Raw genomic sequence first — 21,032 nt, 5'->3', positions numbered from 1 at the left:
TTTCTATCTCTCTCTCTCTCTCTCTCTGTCTCTCTCTCACTCATCACTCTTCTCTCTCTCTCTGTCTACTTGTCTATTTGTCTATTTCTCCCTCATTATGTTCGTCTTGCTCGTTCTCTTACTCTCATCTTCTCTATTTATCGAGCTCATTCTCGATTTATCGATCTACTATAAACGACGTCGCCTTACTCTTTTGAACATTTCTCTTTTCACCCATTTTTTCATCTTCCTATCTCTCTGTCTCTGTCTCTCTTCTCTTTCCCTCTCTTACTCATCACTCTTCTCTGTCTGTCTGTCTCTTCCTTTCTCTATGTGTCTCTGTCTCTCTTTTCTATCTCTCTCTGTCTCTGTCTCTCTCTCTCTCTCTTTCTCTCACTCATCACTCTTCTCTGTCTGTCCGTCTCTCTCTTTCTCTCTGTGTCTCTGTCACTCTTCTCTTTCTCTCTCTCACTCATCACTCTTCTCTGTCTGTCTGTCTCTCTCTTTTCTCTGTGTCTCTCGTCCAGCTCTCTTCTCTCTATCTCTTTTATCTCTCTCTCTCTCTCTGTGTCTCTCACTCATCTTTTTCTCTTACCGCTCATCTCCTCTACCACCTTCACCACTACTACAAACGTCATTTCACTACCACCACTACTACCACGGTCGCCATTTCACCTTTACGACTACCATTATTACTACCATCGCCACCACTCCACTACCACCACTACCACTATTGCCACTACTACTACTACCATTACCTCTCTTTCACCACTGCCACTCCATCTATTCTACTACTACCACAACTTCACCACTAATCTCCTTCGCCATCACCACCACCACCATCGTCTTTTATCCACCACCTTCACCACTACTGCCGCTTCCTCTCCTCTACCACAAAATATTACCTCTCTTTTCTCTCTCACTTATCACTCTTCTCTATCTGTCAGTCTTTGTCTCTGTCTCTTTCTCTTTCTCTCTTTGTCTCTCGCTCATCTCTCTTCTCTCTATCCCTCTTATCTCTCTATCTCTCTTCTCTCTCGCTTATTTATCTTCTCTCTATTTCCCTCTCTGTCTCTCTCGCTCATCTTTCTTCTCTCTCCGTCTCTCTTTTTCTATGTCTTTCTCTCGATCATCTCTTTTCGCTCTATTTCTCTCTCTCTTTGTCTATCTCTCGCTCATATCTTGTTTCTCTCTATTTTTCTATGTCTCTCTCTATCTCTTTCTCTCTCTGTCTCCCTGTCTCTCTCTCTATATCTCTTTCTCTCATTGGCCACAAAAAATTAACTTTATTTTAATGAAAAATATTATCCCTACTTCTACCAAATAAAAAAATAATAATAATTTTATATTCATTAAAATAAATATGAAACAAATAAATTTTTAACCTTACTAAATGAAAAAATAAAAATAAAAATAAAAATTCATTAATTATAAAAAAATTATTTTAATAAAAAAATTTTTTAGCAATGACATCCTCCGTTGCGAAAAAAAAAATCCTTTTATTATTTAAATATTCATTTGTAATGAAAATTAAAAAAAAATAAAATTCAAAAAAATAAGATTTCACAAAAAAATCAAAAAGAAAAAAATTCATTTTTTTTTTCCCTCTTTCAAATCTAACCGTCCATCTCTCACTCACCATCTCACTCACCTATAACAAACAAAACAAAAGAAAAAAAAACCCTAATCTATAATCGGCTCCCTCACTCTCTCGCTCTCTCTCAGTCTCACCATCACTCACTCACCATCTCACAGTCTCTCTTTCTCACTCTCTCGTTTCTAGCAGCCGATCATTCAACATGGAAACTTTCTGCACCGATCACTCTCTTTCTCATCTCATCGCTCCGATCATCATCGCACAGCCGATCAATCTACTTCACAGGTAAACTCTCTCAATCTCTGTCTCTCTCTCTCCCGATCGTTGATTTTTTTTTGTTTTATATACATATATATATATATATATATATCAGATATATATATATCTCTGATCTGATCTGATCTGTCTCCTCACTCTCTCATCTCATCAGTCTCACACTCACTCTCTGGTTTTGCATCTCTGCACCGATCGACTCACACACAGGTAAGCGTCTGATTCGAAATATGATCTGATTTTTGTTGTGGACCAACAGATCTGATTCGAAATATGATCTGACAATCACAGCCGAAGCACGTCGGCAACGATGTGTGGGAGTCGCTATGGAGAGACGGGACAAGAAGCTCATCGAGAAGTTTGTTTCATCCCCAAATTAGTCCCCACTTCTGGTAATCCCTTTGTTACTTTCTTTGTATTTTTTTAATTACTAGTTTCTGAATGATTTAGCCTTCTCTATCTGTTTCTACTTGTGAATTTAGGGTTTTGATTGATACTGTCTGATTTGAACAATCGGTATTGTGAGGGTTCAACTTTGATGTTGGAACAACATATATAGAACGACAATGCTAAAATTACCCAGAAAACTTAATCTATGGTGAATTTTTGCCCCCCAAATTACTCTGAACATATATGGTGCAAATTTAAAATTGATAAAATGTGGGTCACACACAGGATGATTATGATTGTCCTCTACTTTTCTGAGTATTTTTTTGGGTATGATTCTGTATATTTTTTTATGTAGTTGTATTTAGATAGAAAAGGTGTCAATAACATGGTTAATTTAAGGGTAAATTACACTGACCTTGAGTTTTAGTTTTAGAGAAAATACAGTAAGTTCTACAGTTCTGACATAATTACATTGAGCTTCCTTGAGATTTTAATTTATATAACACTTGGTCCTTATTTTGTCAATAATTTGTTAGTTATATGAACAGAAAAAATAATGTTGTTTATTTTACATGAAAATTTATACTCTACGTTGTTTATTTGTGTTTTCGCACCATTTGGATTAGTTTCGGTCCATTTAACCTTACTAAAAGAGTGGTCAGTATAATTATGTCAAAACTATGGGCCTTATTGTATTTTTTTCTAATCCCAAGGGAGGATAGTGTAATTTACCCTTAATTTAATTATGTTCTATGGCACAGGCCTTTTATAACTTGTAGCTTCTAGGGTGGAGTTCTTATAAGATTTCCTTGATGTTGTTTAATATCTCGTTGGTATCCTCGGGCATGAACTTTTACATGAATTGTCTGGCATGAACTTTTACATGAATTGTGTTCTCTTTGGTTTGTTTGTTATCACTGGTTCTGGATGTTGTCACTTACATAAACCACAAATTCAGGGTATAGGATCACATCACTACATGGTTTTGAGGGAATGGTATTGGTCAGAGTGTAATCGGCTGTGGCCAAGATCTTGCTATGTGCACTGATGCAAGGCTAATATCTGATATGTTTACTGATGAAATGAGAATGTAGACCGTATGCATGTTTTAATCAGTTGATCGATTTCTGATAAGATAGGTCGTGTGTGGATGTGTTTTGGATAAGGTGGTGGGTGGTTTATGGCTGATTTTCAGCACTAGGGATTCTTGTGTAGTAGACTGTAGCCTAGGAGTGCGTGCACATTAGAGCCCCAAAAAATAATAATGTGAACCAACTTTGTGTCCATGGTTGGGTTAACTTGTTTCCCAAAGTCATTGGTTCAACACTGGTTTCTATTTTAGAAGAACTGACCACTTTGAGTCATTTTGGGGTGGAAGGTTAGATTACTCTAATTAAGGTCATAGATGAGATGAGCTGAGTATTAATTTGGGAATTAATTTTGATCATAATAATAATTAAAACTTGACTCACATGAAGATGGCCACTATAAGTTTAGCTCAAGCTTGAATTAGCTATGCGGTGAACTGCTTATGGTTCCGACATAGACAACAAATTATGTAAGAAGCATCTGAATGCTTATAAGAGGGTCAATCTAGCTTAGACAACTTGCATAGTTTCTTTCTTTGTTTATTGGTTTTGTTCACACTTGTCCCTTCTTTTAAGAGTATTAATTTAATTTTTTTTTTTTTTTTTTTGGGATGGGTTGATATAGTTATTTATGATGTCTTCCACTTCTTCTTCTTCTTCTTCTTCTTCTTCTTCTTCTTCTTCTTCGTCTTCTTTTTTGTTTTGTTTCTTTAAGTCTTTAATCTTTGTTGAGGCTATTGAACAATTGGGGCTTTTGGTCGAGAGGAACCTGTAGCTAGTATGGACACTAGTGGAAAAATCATATGGGCTAAGCACAATGAAATTCAGACTGTTAATATTAGGAGTGTTGGTGCAGATTATGAGGTTTGATTCAATTTTGTTCTCATCTTTTTTTGAATAAAACTACAACGATTTCTGCTCAAGGTGACATTGAAATTCACTGTGCTTTTTTCTTCTCAGGTTACTGGTGGAGAAAGATTACCTTTGGTAGTGAAAGAGTTGGGGACCTGTGATCTTTACCCACAAGTGAGTTGGCCTTCTTTGGATGTAGTAGATATTATTTGATATGCTGTGTGATGATTTGAATTTTCACACTAGTGAGCTGGCCTTCTTTTTGAAGAAGCACTTCTGCTATAATTTTCTGATTGAAATACTAAAGCATGCAAAGATATCTGGTAGAATAACTTCAATAAAGTTCAACTTTTCCCCAATAAGCTAAATGCCATATATATATATATATATATATATGTAGTTGTTTCTTGTTTATTGTTAGATAGATCAATAGTTTTAAACTATTTATATTACAAAAAAAGAAAAGAAAAAAGAAAGTGTAATTAATACAAGCATATAAATATTAATGAATAATAAATCCATGAAAAATGTCCGAGAGAATGTGTCACTTGGAATATGAAGCTTAGCCCAAGGAGAAGTATTTAGGATGTAGGCCAATACCTTGAATTATCCATTTCTAAAGACTTGAGGCATATATGGGGATCCTTTTCTGTGTGCTTGTTGACCTTCAAGAAGTCAGGTTCTCTCTGGAGTTTATGGGCTGGGAAAATGAATTCTCCTCATGTTCAAGAGTCAGAATGTGGCATGGTCCGACCTTGGAACCATTTCTTGGACAGTAATGATACAGTGACTAGATTTAGATACCAAATTTTGGATATCATTTGATATGCCACCAATGCATTAGTTTAATGGGTCATAACTTTCATGTCTTGTACGTTATAGCAATCCATTATTGATACATTTGGTAACCAAATTTGGTCACTGTTGCATTCTGTTTCTCAGAACTTCAGAGTATTCTTTTAAATCTTAAATAGTGCATTTAATAATTGTTCACATAAATATGTATGCTCTTAATATACATTGTATTTTATTTTATTTATTATTACATTTTCGGGGTTATGTTTTTTTTTGGTCACCGTTGTTCATCCTACGTGTTGTCTCCTTTTGCAGTTTTGTATTGGCACCATAAAGGATGATTTCTTGGGTGTGATCAGTGATCCAGGTGTTATTTCTTAATGGAAGTGATATTCAATATATAGCTAGGAGCCTTTCTCTCAGTTTGCTTTTAAGAAATGGGAGTGTTTCAAACTGTTGAATTATTTTTGTCATCTGCATACTTTTTTGATGTGTCCGTAAATGACTTTTTTGTTTATAGATATTATATAGATTATTGGAATGGAAATCCTTTGATATGCGTGCTGTTGTGTCTGCCACCGAAGATCTTTTTAAATTCATATTGTCTGATAAGGGTTTGAGGGTACGTGTTTTCCTGGTCCGGGACATAATTAAAGCAATTGATATTTTTCTTCAGGATGAAGTAGTTGCAAACATTTTCGATGAGAAGGTTCAAGCTAGAGAGACAGCTGAATCTGAGGTTCGTTTCAATTCCTCCATCTCTCTCTCTCTCCCCCCTCATGTGCTGGTGCATGTTTTAGTTAAACTCTACAACTTATAGATAATAGAACATCATTTTGATGTGGTTTAAAAGAAGTAGGAAAGCCAAAACATGAATTAGGAAACCCAAAAAGTTGTTTTCGAAAAACTATTTTCATGCAAAAATTAAAGTGTTATATGAAAATGTTAGGTGTTTTCGGAATTTTTATTATCTTGTTTTTTAAAACATGAAAATGAAAAAACAAAAACAAAATCAGAACTGAACATATTTCAGTTGGTAATATTGTCATGAGATCAACTATGAGAATTAATGTTGTTTTGCAGGGACATGCAATGCTGATGAGAGTGGTTAATGAGCTTAAATCTTTCCGGCATGCAGTGAAGTTGGCCCCGGAGGTGTGGACTGCTATGCTAATCCGCATGACAGTGAAACCCGAGGCTCACAAATTTACATTTGACATCATTTCAGCCTTATTGATACATTTTAGCCGAAAAATTCCAGAGACCTTTTGGATTTGTATATCTAGAATTCTTCACAAGTTGGTGAAAAATTATAGCCATGTTGATTTATGATTTAGGTGGATTCTTCATTTGCTCATTTTTTTTCTCTAGCTATTTATTTATTTGAGTGAAACTATTTGTCTGATGCAATTTTAAAGATTATATATCTGAGTTTGGCTCCGAAAGTTGAGTGATTGTAAAATACTTTTTTTAGTAGTGTTTGTAAAATATTGAATTTGATGGTTTGATCAATTTAAATTTTTATTTTTATTTTTATTTTCTGTTATGATGTTTTTGTGAATAGAATGTAAATAATCAGCTCTTAGAGAGAGACGGCACCACCGTCGGAAAAAATAGAAAATTTTAATATTTTTATTAATTTTGTTACAGGTTTTTACTTTTTGCGACGACATTATACTGTCGCAAAAAACAGAAATTTTATTATTTAAAATAGAAATTTTATTATTTTTTAATATTTTTTGCGACGGCTTTACACTGTCGCAAAAAATAGAAAATTTCATATTTTTTATATTTTTTGCGACGGCACCACACCGTCGCAAAAAGTAGTGTTTTTTTTAAAAAAAAAGATTATTGGCGACGGTATTTTTGCCGTCTCAAATAACATTTTTAGCGACGGTAAAATAGAGCCGTCGCAAAAAAGTCAAGAAATTTCAAACGTTTTTAGCGACTGCACGGTGCCGTCGCAAAAAGGCAAAAAATGCCGTCGCAAAACATTAGCGACGGCACTTACCGTCGCAAAAACTCTTTTGCAAACCCTGCAGTTGCGACCCCCCTCTTGCCGTCGCAAAAAGTCGTTTTGCCGTCGCAAAAAGTATTAGCGACGGCATTAGGAGTATTAGCGACGGTATTTTACCGTCGCAAAAAGTCAATTTTTTTGTAGTGTATGTTTAAAGATTTTACCTATGGTTTAAAGATAAAATAATTTATGGTTTATAAATTATTTAATATAATAATATTTAATTTTATCTTATACCTATGCTTTTGGCATTAAATGTCAATTGTATGTTGGATTTAACAAATTAAACCATTTAATCAATTTTTGTATTATTTCAAATTAAAAATAAATATTTTTTTACAAATGTATTAAATCATACCCATACTCGTACCCTATTTTTTAAAGATTTTACCATGTCAATGTACTCATATCGTACTAATACTAGTACTCATACCCATACTTGTGCTTCATAAGTCTCTAATTATCTTGAGTTAATCATAGGGAAACTTATTGAACCGAAAATTTCTTGACTACTCTATGTGTGTGTGCTCGTGCAATTGTAACTAGTTTATTATCCAAATTAATTTCAATAGAATTGATCGACTAATAGTAATTTCAAAATTGAGTGGAAAATAATTTTCAAAATTCAGTAAGTAGCCGGTACGGATACGACATGTTTGTCGAAGTATCCATGCTTCATAGTCTTAAGATATTTCTAAATTAGGACTTTTTTATTTTTTTATTATTTTTTTGCAAAGTATATATATATAATTTAAAATTTAATTTTTTTCATTATTGAGATAAAAAAATATTTATTAAATATTTAAATTTAAATTTTTTATATTTGGGGGGCAAATTGATTTTTAAGGTATAGTTTGGGGGGTAAAATGACTATAAATAAACTTTAGTGCCACGTCAGCACATTGTAGACGGAATGTGACAGCAGTAGTTAAATTGATCAATTTGTTGAAAGTTCATGTACTAAATTGAAATAAATCGAAATACGGGGGTCAAATTAAAAAACGCGTGATAGTTTAGGGAGCAAAATGATATTTTCTCTATAATTTTTATGGTTTTTAGTTATGATCAATTATGGTGTTTGTCATAACTTGGTTATTACTTTATGATCTATTGTAATTGTTATTTTAATTATGACTGAAGATATTTTGATTATATCTAAAGTGATATTTGATATGATTTATTTTAGTATTAATTATGATTCATTATGCTTTTATTATGACTAAAAATAATTTAATTATGACATTTATGATGTCAACAGTATAAATTATTATAATTTCTATATGACACGCACTAAAAAAAAATATGCATCATAGAAGACCAATACAAAAAATTCAAAATCTATTTATAGTTTTTATAAAGTTACTTTGATTTTCTATTGGGATAAAGCAATTCGATTGTCTTGGGTCAACTAGAGCTTTTTATCAAGTGTCTTTGCGACACTTGTTAATATTGGGCGGGTTAATATTGAGGTCTTATTTAGAAAGTTGACTATTTTAATTAGTTTTTTAATTTTTTTTTTTGACTAAAAGTCGTATCTAAAAAAATAGATGGATTTTTTTTAGTTTTTTTTAATTGGATTTTTTAATTGATTTAATGATTGTTAGAGAAAAAGTGAATAATTATGGTTTAAATGTGATATTTTATTTTTATTAACTATTTTAACTTATTTTATCTTTATTAATTATTTTAATCCAAATAGCCCTTCTAAATAGGGCTGAGTTTGTTATAACTATAAGTAGATTGAAAGAGTGTAAAAAAATATTTTGAATTTAGTGATAAATATCTCAAAATCTATAGTTCTTTTGTTCTTTTTTTTTTTTTTATTTTAATAATTGAGGAGCACTTGTTTAGAAAATCATTCAAACAATACCTTTAGTTATTCCGTTATGGATAATTACTAGCACTCATTGACTATATTTATTTATTGGGAAAATTATTTATAAATCTTATTAGGAAGACTTATGTTACATATGATCCTACTAAAAAACTTATGTTTCCATAAGTCCTGTGGGAAGTTTGTTGACACATTTACCCTCAATATTAGTTGTTAATATCATAAATAATAGCAAAACCATATATAGAAATTGAATGTTATCATAGATCATATCTATATAAACGTAACGTAACGTAACACCTACATAAATGTAACGTGACACCTATACGTAAATGTAACGTGACACAATTTCTTATATAGAAAATTGCATGTTACCATAGATCATATCTACATAAACATAATGTAACGTGACACCTACATAAACGTAAAGTAACACTTATGATCTATGGCAACATTCAATTTCCTATATAGGAAATTGAATGTTACTATAGATCATATCTAAATAAACGTAACGTAACGTGACACCTACATAAACGTAACGTAACACATATGATCTATGACAACATTCAATTTCCTATATAGGAATGTTACAATGATCATATTTATATGAAACGTAATGTGACACCAACATAAACCAGTAATATTTTCACATTCAATTTAAAAAAATAAAAACTCCTTAAGTTTGCGAAACGTAATGTGACACGTTACGTTACGTTTATGTATGTGTCACGTTACGTTACGTTTATATAGGTGTCACGTTACGTTACGTTTATGTAAGTGTTACGTCACTTTACGTTTATGTAAAATCTTGTAAAATATATTCCTATCTAAATAAGAAACTCTATAAAAAATTACACATGATTTAACTTACTATAAGTGTCTAAAAAAGACTTATAAATAAATCTCGTTTATTTATTTACAAGTACCAAGGGAATTTATTTTTATGTATGTACCTCTTGTTTTAATAATAAGGAGAGTATGTTTAAATTTTTTAGAAGTGTTTTGTATTTGTAAGATGATCATTTAATACTGATGACGATACTGAGAAAATCATCAAAGTGAAATGATTGGGACATTGGCTTTTCTTTGAAAGTTTTACAGTGGTGCTACATCTCACTAAAAAGGGATCACTAAGTCAGCTCTAATGAACTGGCAGTGTTGAAAATTAAAATAAAAAAAAAATATAGAGTAAAACATCACATCAATTGGGGTTACAGTATTTTTAGAGCTATTAGAGCTCTTTATTTTAGAGCTCTTAAACAATTTTCAAAGTTTTAACTTATTTTTAGTTTATTTACATTAAAATATGATGTGAGAAGTGTAAATATTTAGATAAATTATTAACATGTTCTAATAGTTGGATTTAATTTTTATCAAGACTTATTGAAAATAAGTTCTAGTAAAATTATCATTAAAAATAATTTTGTATGACGATTTTTTGCATGTCGTTAAAAATTGTTAATTAATGACTTTTTTGTCAAATTTTTATAAATTGTCGTTAAAACTTACAATTAGTGACCTTTTTTGTCACAAATTTTTCAAACTGTCGATGAAAGTTGAAAATTAGTGATTTTTTTTATTACGATTTTTTTAAACTGATGCCAATTGATGACATTTTTGTGACAAAATTTTTAAACTATAGCTAAAAGTTAATAATTAGTGACTTTTTTAATAGTGGATGAAAAACGATATTAATTTTCACAAAACCTATTAGATAATAAATCCACCTATTATGATTTGTACGTAATATTTTTTTAAAAAAAAATTTAAAATGATAAATTTATTACTAGACATTAGAATAAAACTTTTTAATGAATAAGTCTACTCTATGAAAATTATGAATATTTTTAAAAATATATTTTAAAATTCATAAAAAAAAGTATTTTGAATTTAGTGTTAAGGTGCCAATAAAAAAAAATAAAAAATAAAAAAAATAGTGAAGGTGTCTTGAAATCTATCTATCTTTTGTCTTTTTTTTCTTTTTTTCTTTTTGGAAGAATGATTCATCCCCACAGAAGCACCCCATCTGATGTAATGCCATGCTTGCTTACTCTATAACGTTGAATTTTTACTGGTAAAAAATTGGAGTTATTTATATGAATATCCTCTATATTATTGAAAAATATTAATTTGACTCCCTAAACTATAAAGCGTATAAACAGACTCTCTAAATTATTGAGAAGTATTGTTTTGCCTTCTAAATTATAAAAGCAAATAAATGAACCTCCTAAACTATTGACGTATTTTACTTTGACTCATTTCATTATGAGGTCTAATTGGTATGTTTTTATAATTTATGCGTTTATTTGTACACTTTTATAATTTAAGAGGTAAAAATAATATTTTTTTTTAATAATTTAAGGACTCTCCATATAAATAACCTAAAAAACTGTCGACGGAATACTTTTATGAAAGAAATTTGTATGGATTTAGCACTGGCCTTTCTTTTTATATCTTATAAACACTTTTTAAGGATATCTTTATAAAGAGAATAATGCTATAATGATTACAATACATTACAAGATATTACACTTTTGGCAATAAAAAAATTAGTCGCTAAAAGCTAGTAGTTGGTCACCAATACCTTTCGGCAGCAAACAAATTTTGTCGCCATGTTTGTCGCTAATCCTTCATTGTTAAAAGTTTTTGGCAACAAAAATATTGTTTTGTCTCCAAAAATTAATTTTGCCCACAAAATAGTTTGGTCGCCAAAAATGATATTATTTTATTAGTTTATTTGATTTGTCGCCAAAAAAATCTATTGCCAACAAAGTATTCGTTGCCTAAAGAGCTTTTTCGCGATAAAAATTTTTGTTGCAAACAAGTACTTTTGGCAACCAACTAAATTCGTATCCAAAAGCTATCAATTGCAACAAATTAATTTTATTGCTAAAAATAACTTCTTTTGGTGACTAAATAAATTCGTCGGCAAAAGTAATGAATTGTAATAAAATTATTTTCTTACGAAAAAGTGAAATTTTGTGGGGTGATTTCATGACCAACCATTTTTGTTGTCAAAAGTCATTTATTTTCTAAATTACTATTACAAAATAAAATTGAAAATTTTGCTATTCTCAAGCTATGACTTGTAATTGCAATACTCATTCATCCAAACAAATTAGAAATTTATACTGTAACAATCAATTAAACTCAAGCATTTCTAAACTCAATACTCATTCAATTAAACTCAAGCATTTCCTATCAACATACGTTAGCTCTCCCAAGTTTACAAAGGCTTAGGCAAGGTGCTTATGCCATTCATTGGGCCATTTGGTGACTGTTTCATAATTTTTTCCTCGAACAACCCATTTTTAGTTAAGTTTTCACATTTTCTGCTCTAATTCTCTAAGCATATGTCCTATCAACATACCATTAGCTCTCCCATGCCGTTCCTTCAACTATTTGGTGGCTATTTTATAATTCCTGCCCCCCCTCCCCAAATCATTCGTTGTCAAGTACTTTTTCACATATTTTTTTATAAACTGAATTTTCTAAGATATATATATATATATATACACGTACCAAATGGACGGTCCACCACGACGATGTTTTAAGTACTGTAATTTCAAATGTACTGTCTAATCATCTTGCTATAATTTCTACTTGATTAATTGTAGAAATCTTGTATGATACATTTCTGTTATTTCATTAGATACTTTTTTTGGTGGGGTTTAGGCAGGAAATCATTCTTGAACACTTCAAAATGGATTGAGGAGGTTCGCACTGAGCGAGGCAGTGACGTTATAATAGCCGTTGTTGGGAATAAAACTGACCTTGTGGACAAAAGCTAATGATTGACAGTTCTTGTTTTAGATTATTCAGAATGCAGTTAGCATTCTGTAGTTAGTCATTTGGTTTATATATCTGTATATACCTAGGACATATTGTAGATAGAATAAATTTACGGTTTACACTTATGCAAGATGCATGTGAGAAGTAACATTCACTATGCAGTTCAACTCCATTGATGTGGCCTAGCTGTGATGCATGAATATGAAAAAAGATGAAATTGTGGCATTTATGTAGGCCTCAAAAAAGCAACTTCAATAGGGTTCCATCATTGTTTCATGGAGGCAGCTGAGAATGGAACATGCATGACTAATAACTTAATCCATTTTCTACATCAGATTTGTCTCTTTGGAAATAGGTTCATGGTAACATGGTCTTTAGGTATTGCTTATGTTAGTTATTGTAAACCTTGGTTCTTTTTTTTAAAATTGCTGTACTTTTTGTACTTGTAAATAAAATGTTTTTCTAGAATATTTGGCAGGTGAAAAAAGTGGCTAAGAATTGACTATATCAGTTTGGTTTTGGGTTAAAAAAACAGAGACAAAAATAGAAAAAGCCTTCTATTATTGTAGTTCATCACAAAGACGTTATGAGGTTATTATTCTTGTTGGACATAATGTTATGTGGTTTCTTACAACAAATGAAGAATTGCAAAACATATTAATTGTGTTGTATTTTATCACTTAACTATTTACAAAAGGTGGGTCAGAATTAAATTTATGTTTAGTTATTAATTAAGTGTACAAAGTCATATGCTAGTCCAGCACTACTAAATTGCAGTACAAGATTGATATAGGCTACATTTAGAGTGCATCATAAGAGCATAGTACTAATAAAATCTATGTTGATGCTTTGGGTCTTATCCATTTCTAAAAAAAACACAAGAAAGTTTAGAGTTAAGTTGGATGATCAATTTATAACATTTCACATACAACTACAAAGGGAATTATCGTCAAAGACAATTCACAAAGTTCAACAGTATGTTTCCTTCGTATAAACCAAAATAGTGGACTAACCATAATACAATTCTTTAACAAGAAAGCCCAATTGAAGGAGTTCCCCCCCCTCCCTTCCAAAAAATAAATAAATAAATAAAGGGAATTAAAAAGGCAATCCCAGTTATGGGAGCAAACTGTGGAGTGTGGTAGATCAATCAAGCATGTATGAATGCTAATTGCACTTATTTTTGGAGTGATTTCAAAGCATCAATGAACAAGACTTGGGAAATATCTCAAAATTGAAAGGAAATAACTAGTAAACTCTATTGCAAAATCCATAGCTATTTTTGGTTTGTATTCTCGCAATTGTTAGCTCCATCCACTACCCACATGGTAAGGAGCCCACCATCCACGTGGTATGGGTGGCACCATGTGGTAAAGGAAGCTGGTGGGGCAATACCAACTCACCAAAGGTAGATGGTGAGGGTGGCACAACCAAGCCCACTCATGGCTGTCACTTCACCTACTCCTCTTCTCTTGGTTATAAATTGAGATGAGTGAGGAGGGGTTGAATAGAGATATATGAGAGTGACACACTGAGCTAAGAATACACAGAGGAGAATTTAATCTGTGAGTGAGAGTTCTATAGAGAGTTATGAGGTGTGAGTTCTGTAATCTCCCTCCGGAATAATTCTATAATGGATATCTCTCCGTGGACGTAGGCAATTGCCGAACCACGTAAATATTCTTGTGTTATTGTGTGGAATTGATTTCTAGTGTCCCATAGTCCTAACAAGTTGTATCAGAGCCGAATCGGTTGCGTTTCGGAACAAAAACAGTGTGTTTTTCGTAACTGCCCAGAAATCAAGTTGCTCAAAATTAGGTTTTGAGCATACCAGGAACAAGGACTCCAAGAGAGGAGTCCAGAACTGCAAAGAATAGCCCAAGAAGAGCCTGCACACGCTCTCACGTGCTACCCAAAGACTGCGCGTCAATCCCACTCTCTGTACGCGCCCCACGCGCCGTGAAGAGGAGCCGACGCGTGATCTCACTCTCTCCCACGTGCCACACGCGTTGTTCAAGGAGGAAGAGGAGTGTGTTGCGCGTATGTGTGGCATTAGATGCCACGTCATTGCCACGTCGCTGACACATGTCTGACACGTCATCGCCAGATCACTGCCACGTGTCTGATACGTAAGTGCCACGTCACTGACACGTGGCTGCCAAGTTAGCAAATCATTGCCACGCTGCTGTCCACGTCGTCAGACCTGTTAACCAGTCAACCTAGAGGCAGAGTGTGATCCGCTGCTGCACGGCTAAGGTACACCTGCAAATCTGAACTATCCAAACTGTTTTGGACTGATTTGAGCCATTCTATGTCATTTTTTGACGATCCAATTGTGGTTTTCGACTATTTGGAGTATTCCGGACACATCCATATGATCATATTTTTCATTCGGAGTTTTTTGTAAAAGAAAAGAATATGATGGAGGATTCCACATCAACTTCAGAATCTATGTTCAAATTAACTCCTTCTAATTATGCAATTTGGAAGTCACTGATGGAAGACATCCTGTTTTTAAAAGACTTGTTTGACCCCATTTTTATAAAGGGGGTTAAACCTGAAGAAGTGAAAGATGATGACTGGATAAAGATGAACCGCAAGATTATCGCTTGTATCAGACAATGGATAGACCACAGTGTTTTCCATCATGTTGCCGAAGAGACAGATGCCTATGCTCTTTGGACAATGTTAAACGACATGTATCAGTCAAAGACTACCCGAAACAAAGCCTTGGTGATGAGAAGGCTAGTAAATCTGAAGTTGAAGAATGATGTGTCTATCGCCGGGCACACCAGTGAATTCAAAAATCTAGTGAATCAGCTTGCAACCGTTAAGATGCGCTTGGACGATGAAATGCAAGCCGTACTACTGCTCAGTTCTTTACCGGACAACTAGAAGACATTAGTTGTTTCTCTCAGCACCTTTGCACCAAAAGGGAAACTGACCATGAGTATGGTCACAGACGCCATGTACAATGAAGAAACAAGAAGGAAAGACATGGGAGGTAATCAGTCCCATAATCAGTCCCATGCTCTTGTCACAGAAGATAGAGGCAGAGACAGAGGTAAAGGAAGAGGTAGAGGAAGAAGCAAAAGTAGAGGCAGCTGGAACAACAAGAGTAAATCCAGAGACAACAAAGGTCGAGGTAACTCCGGCTTCACTTGCTTTCACTGTGGCTAAGAGGGTCACATAAAAAGAAACTGCCCAAGCCGAAAAGAGAAAGGCCAAAGCAGTAAGTCAAAAGGAGATGAGAACACAACAGCCACAACAACTGATGAAATACTTCTTGCAATTGGTGAAGAGGAAGATTGCCTTCACGTGGCTGACCACAGCTACATACAATGGGTGATAGACATAGCTGTATCCTATCATGCCACTTCCCACAGAGAACTCTTCAGCTCGTACAACACTGGAGATTTTGGCACTGTTCGAATGGGGAATTCTAGCTATTCGAAAATTGTGGGTATTGGAGACATTAGTATTCAAACTAATGTCGGGAACAAACTGGTTCTCAAATATATGAGGCATGTTCCAGATTTGCACCTCAATCTTATCTCCGGAAGCGCCCTGGACCAACAAGGCTATACAAGTACATTCGGAAATAGCTATTGGAAGCTGACATGATGAGCTTTGACAATCGCCAGAGGAGAAATGTCTTCAACACTGTATAAGATTCAAATGAAGATCTGTCTAGAAAGTCTTAATGCAGCAGAAGACAAGGAGTCACCGGACTTATGGCACAGACGACTGGCTCACGTGAGTAAGAAGGGATTGCATCTATTGGCAAAGCAATCCAGAATACCCTTATCCAAATGAAGTGCTTTGAAGCCGTGTGATCATTGTATTTATGGCAAGCAACATTGAGTATCATTCAGTTCAACGAGCAAGAGGAAAATAGAAGTGCTCAATATGGTATACTCGGATGTTTGTGGCCCAATCGAAGTGGAGTCACATGACGGCCTCTAGTATTTTCTGACTTTCATTGATGATGCATCAAGGAGGTTATGGGTGTATTTCCTGAAGACAAAGGATGAGGTATTTCAGCACTTTCAGGAGTTCCATGCAATGGTAAAAAGAGAGATTGGGAAGAACTGGAAGTGTCTTCGCACAGACAATGAAGGCGAGTATACTTCCAGTGCTTTTGCAGCATACTGTGCCAGCAGAGGTATCCGGCATGAGACAACAGTTCCCGGCACCCCATAACACAATGGTGTGGCAGAAAGGATGAACCGCACTATTATGGAAAGAGTCAGATGTATGCTCAAAATGGCAAAGTTGCCAAAGTCATTCTGGGCTGAAGCCACCCGTACAGCCTGTTATCTCATCAATAGGTCGCCTTTAGTCCCGTTGAATTTTGCGATACCTGAGGAAGTCTGGTCTAGAAGACAGGTATCATATTCTCACTTGAGAGTCTTCGGGTGTAAGGCCTTTGCACACATCTCTAAGTAAAACAAATAGAAGCTTGATGACAAGTCCACTCCATGCATATTTGTGGGCTATTCAGATGCAGCATTTGGGTACAAGGTGTGGGACCCAGTGAACAAGAAGATGTTCAGGAGCAGAGATGTTGTGTTCCAAGAAGACCAGACAGTAGCAGATTTTGAGAAATCTGTAAAGTCTAGAGATGTCATCACTCCAGACTTGTTTCCATCTCCCAAGCCATCACAAAATGCTAGATGTGATGATGTGTAATAAGAAGTGCCAGAGTTGCAGGATCCTATGCCAGAATTTGAGGATAAGGAGGAAAGAGATGAAGACTCGGATGAAGAGGGTGTTGAGTAGGGGGAGCAACCCCCTCAAATAGAGGCAACTAGGCCTCAGTTGCGGAGATCTGGAAGAGCTGCCGTGCCATCAACCAAATATCCCGCTTCTCAGTATATTCTAATTACTGATGAGGGGGAGCCCGAGAGTTTTTCGGAAGCCAAGAGTCATACAAAGAAAGACTGTTGGATGCAAGCCATGAAGGAGGAGATGAGTTCTTTGTAGAAGAATCACACTTATGAGCTTGTTCCACTTCCAAGAGACAGGAGAGCCTTGAAGAACAAATGGTTGTATAAGTTGAAGAAAGATGGAAATAGTAAACTATTGCAGCATAAAGCTCGTTTGGTGGTCAAAGGCTTTGGGTAGAAGAAAAGAATTGATTTTGATGAGATCTTCTCTCCAGTTGTGAAAATGACTTCTATTCAAGTAGCTCTGGGATTAGCAGCTCGCTTGAATCTGGAAGTTGAACAAATGGATGTCAAGACTGCCTTTCTCCATGGTGAGTTGGAGGAAGAGATCTACATGGAGCAACCAGAAGGATTTGAAGTTAAAGGAAAACAGAAACTAGTCTGCAAACTGAAGAAGAGTCTCTACGGCCTAAAACAGGCACCGAGACAATGGTACAAGAAGTTTGATTCATCTATGGTGGATCACGAGTACACAAGAACAGTGGCAGACCAGTGTGTATATTTCCGAAGGTTTTCAGATGGAAACTTCATTATCCTACTGTTGTATGTCGATGATATGCTGATCATTGGACAGGATACTACTATGATCAACAAGTTGAAAAAGGACTTGTCGTAGTATTTTGACATGAAGAATTTAGGCCCAGCACAACAAATTTTGGGCATGAAGATTGTTTGTGACAGGAAAGCCAAGAAGATATGGCTGTCACAGGAGAAATATGTTGAACGAGTGATTGAAAGGTTTAATATGAAAGATGCCAAGCCAGTCAGCACACCATTGGCCAACCATTTCAATATGACAAAGCGTTCGTGTCCCACGACCAGCTCTGAAAGGAAAGAAATGGAGGCAATCCCTTATTCTCCTACAGTAGGAAGTTTGATGTATGCAATGGTGTGTACCCGGTCAGATATAGCTCACGCAGTTGGTGTTGTGAGCAGATTCCTCGCCAATCCAGGAAAAGAGCATTGGGAGGTCGTCAAATGGATTCTTCAGTACTTGAAGGAAACTTCAAAGATGTGTTTATGTTTCGGGGGAGCTGAACCAATTTTGGAGGGTTTTACAGATGCCGATATGGCAAGTGATCTTGATGGTAGAAAGTCTACATCAGGATTTCTGTTCACCTTTGCAGGGGGAGCTGTTTTGTGGCAATCCAAACTATAAAAGTGTGTTGCTTTATCTACAACAGAGGCAGAGTACATTGCTGCCGCAGATGCTGGAAAGGAAATATTGTGGTTAAAGCGGTTTCTCCAAGAATTGGGTCTACAGCAAGAAGAATACAAGGTACATTGTGATAGTCAAAGTGCAATTGATTTGAGCAAGAATTCCATGTACCATTCACGTACAAAACACATTGATGTCCGGTATCATTGGAAACGAGAAGTGATGGAAAAGCAGCTGATGAAGCTAGTGAAGATTCACACAGACAAGAATCCTTTTGACATGATGACCAAGGGTGTCACCAGAGACAAACTGGAAGTTTGCAAGCATCTGACCGGGATGGACTTCAAGTGAGAAGTCAGTTGTCCATGTGGGCGTGGAGTGGGAGAATTGTTAGCTCCATCCACTACCCACATGGTAAAGAGCCCACCATCCATATGGTATGGGTGGCACCATGTAGTAAAGGAAGCTGGTGGGGCAATACCAACTCACCAAAGGTAGATGGTGAGGGTGGCACAACCAAGCCCACTCATGGCTGTCACTTCACCTACTCCTCTTCTCTTGGTTATAAATTGAGATGAGTGAGGAGGGATTGAATAGAGATATATAGGAGAGACACACTGAGCTGAGAATACACAGAGGAGAATATAATCTGTGAGTGAGAGTTCTATAGAGAGTTGTGAGGTGTGAGTTCTGTAATCTCTCTCCGGAATAATTCTATAGTGGATATCTCTCAGTGGACGTAGGCAATTGCCGAACCACGTAAATATTCTTGTGTTATTGTGTGGAATTGATTTCTGGTGTCCCAAAGTCCTAACAGTAATGTAGGTATAAAAGATTCAATCTGTCCAAAAATCCACAATCCTTTGAGGTCTTTCAACAAACTTCTTGGTGGCATACTAGAGTTCATTAAAAAACCACTTAATAGACTAATAAAAATCATGATAACAATGAAGAAAAGAAAAGAAAAAATCACAATTGGGTCAGATTAATAAATAAAACAATAAAAAGCAGAACTCTTAAAATAAAATTGTAGTCAAAGGGTATCAAAGATTACAGTACAAGTGCAAAACAATTGAGGGACTTGTACAGAACAATACATAAAAGCAAGACCAACCCAATTTATAAAACTATGAGCAGATTAATGGATAGAAATTAAAATCATAAGAAATTTAGATTACGGCGTTCAAACTATTTGTGGCTATTATGGGTGATTTTTGTGCGGGTATTTGATCATCAATATCCCCCAAAAACTTAGGGCTCAACAATTGAGGGGGGGGAGAGAGAGAGAGAGAGAGAGAGAGAGAAAAAAAAAAAACTAACCTGGGTTTGCTGGTTGCAGAGGGATAGAGCGAAAGAATGGAAATGGCAATAGATGAAGGCAAACGGTGAAGAAGTGAGCATCGTGTGCGATGTGAGAGAGTAAGTGACTCAGTATGGGAGAGAGAGAGAGAGAGAGACAATCAGTCGTGTGTTAGGTAGAGAGGAAACTAGGGAAAATATCACATCTTTGGCAACCAAGGGTTTGTTGGTTTTATAAATAAAACTACGTAGTTTTCATAAGAATAATATTTGTCAATAAATTTATTTTGCCTCCATTACAGTTAGCAAAAGACGCCAAAAATTTGATAGTGCGCCAAAATAAAAAATATTTACAATTGGCAACAAAAAAGTATTTAGTCGCAGTAGAATTACCATTCTCAACAAAATATTTTGTTGCCATTCATTTCTTGTTTGTTGCTAAATATTTTCCCGCCATTTGGAGGGAAGGGAGGGCTTGGCACCAAAATATAGCCAACGAATTATTATATTTTGTTGCTAAAACTTTCACCTTCCACAACAAAAACTCATATTGGTTGTCAAAAATTTACTTTCTGTAACAAATAATTTGTTTTGTCCCTAATTTTGGTTGCCGAAAGTGCTTTTTCTTGTAGTGATAGAACTCACAAGAATATTATTAAGGGAAATTCTATAATACACAATCCCATTTTGGGGTGTATGTCATATACTCTAGGTATAATATTTGTGGTCTTTGGTTATTATTTATTTTAGTGTTGGTTCTGACTTTTTGTATTGTTAGTTATGAGTAATTATGATATTAATTATGACTTTTTATGATTATTATTTTGGTTATGATCTACGGTTTTTGGTTATAGTGTTTGATTATGACTTTTTTTTATTATTATGATTGAAAAAAATTAATTAATATATTTTTAGTGATTAACACCATAAATATTATAATTTACATATGGTACACACCCGCTTAAAGGTATGTATTATAGCATGACCCTATTATTAATATCTACTAAT

At 34.6% G+C, this 21,032-nt stretch overlaps 1 long non-coding RNA gene across 1 annotated transcript; it reads left to right on the top strand.

Annotated features, from left to right (window-relative positions):
- The first annotated feature begins 1,590 nt into the window (after positions 1–1,590).
- On the top strand, positions 1,591–4,541 carry LOC114264910 (uncharacterized). The gene is made up of 3 exons (XR_014334677.1): positions 1,591–1,861; positions 2,007–2,059; positions 4,288–4,541. It is a non-coding gene; the product is annotated as an uncharacterized LOC114264910 (long non-coding RNA).
- The last annotated feature ends 16,491 nt before the right edge of the window (positions 4,542–21,032 follow it).

The sequence above is a fragment of the Camellia sinensis genome, chromosome 7 (assembly GCF_055761805.1).
Source record: "Camellia sinensis isolate YWXY chromosome 7, ASM5576180v1, whole genome shotgun sequence".
NCBI classification, from domain to species: domain Eukaryota; kingdom Viridiplantae; phylum Streptophyta; class Magnoliopsida; order Ericales; family Theaceae; genus Camellia; species Camellia sinensis.
This window is presented reverse-complemented; position numbering and strand designations above follow the sequence as displayed.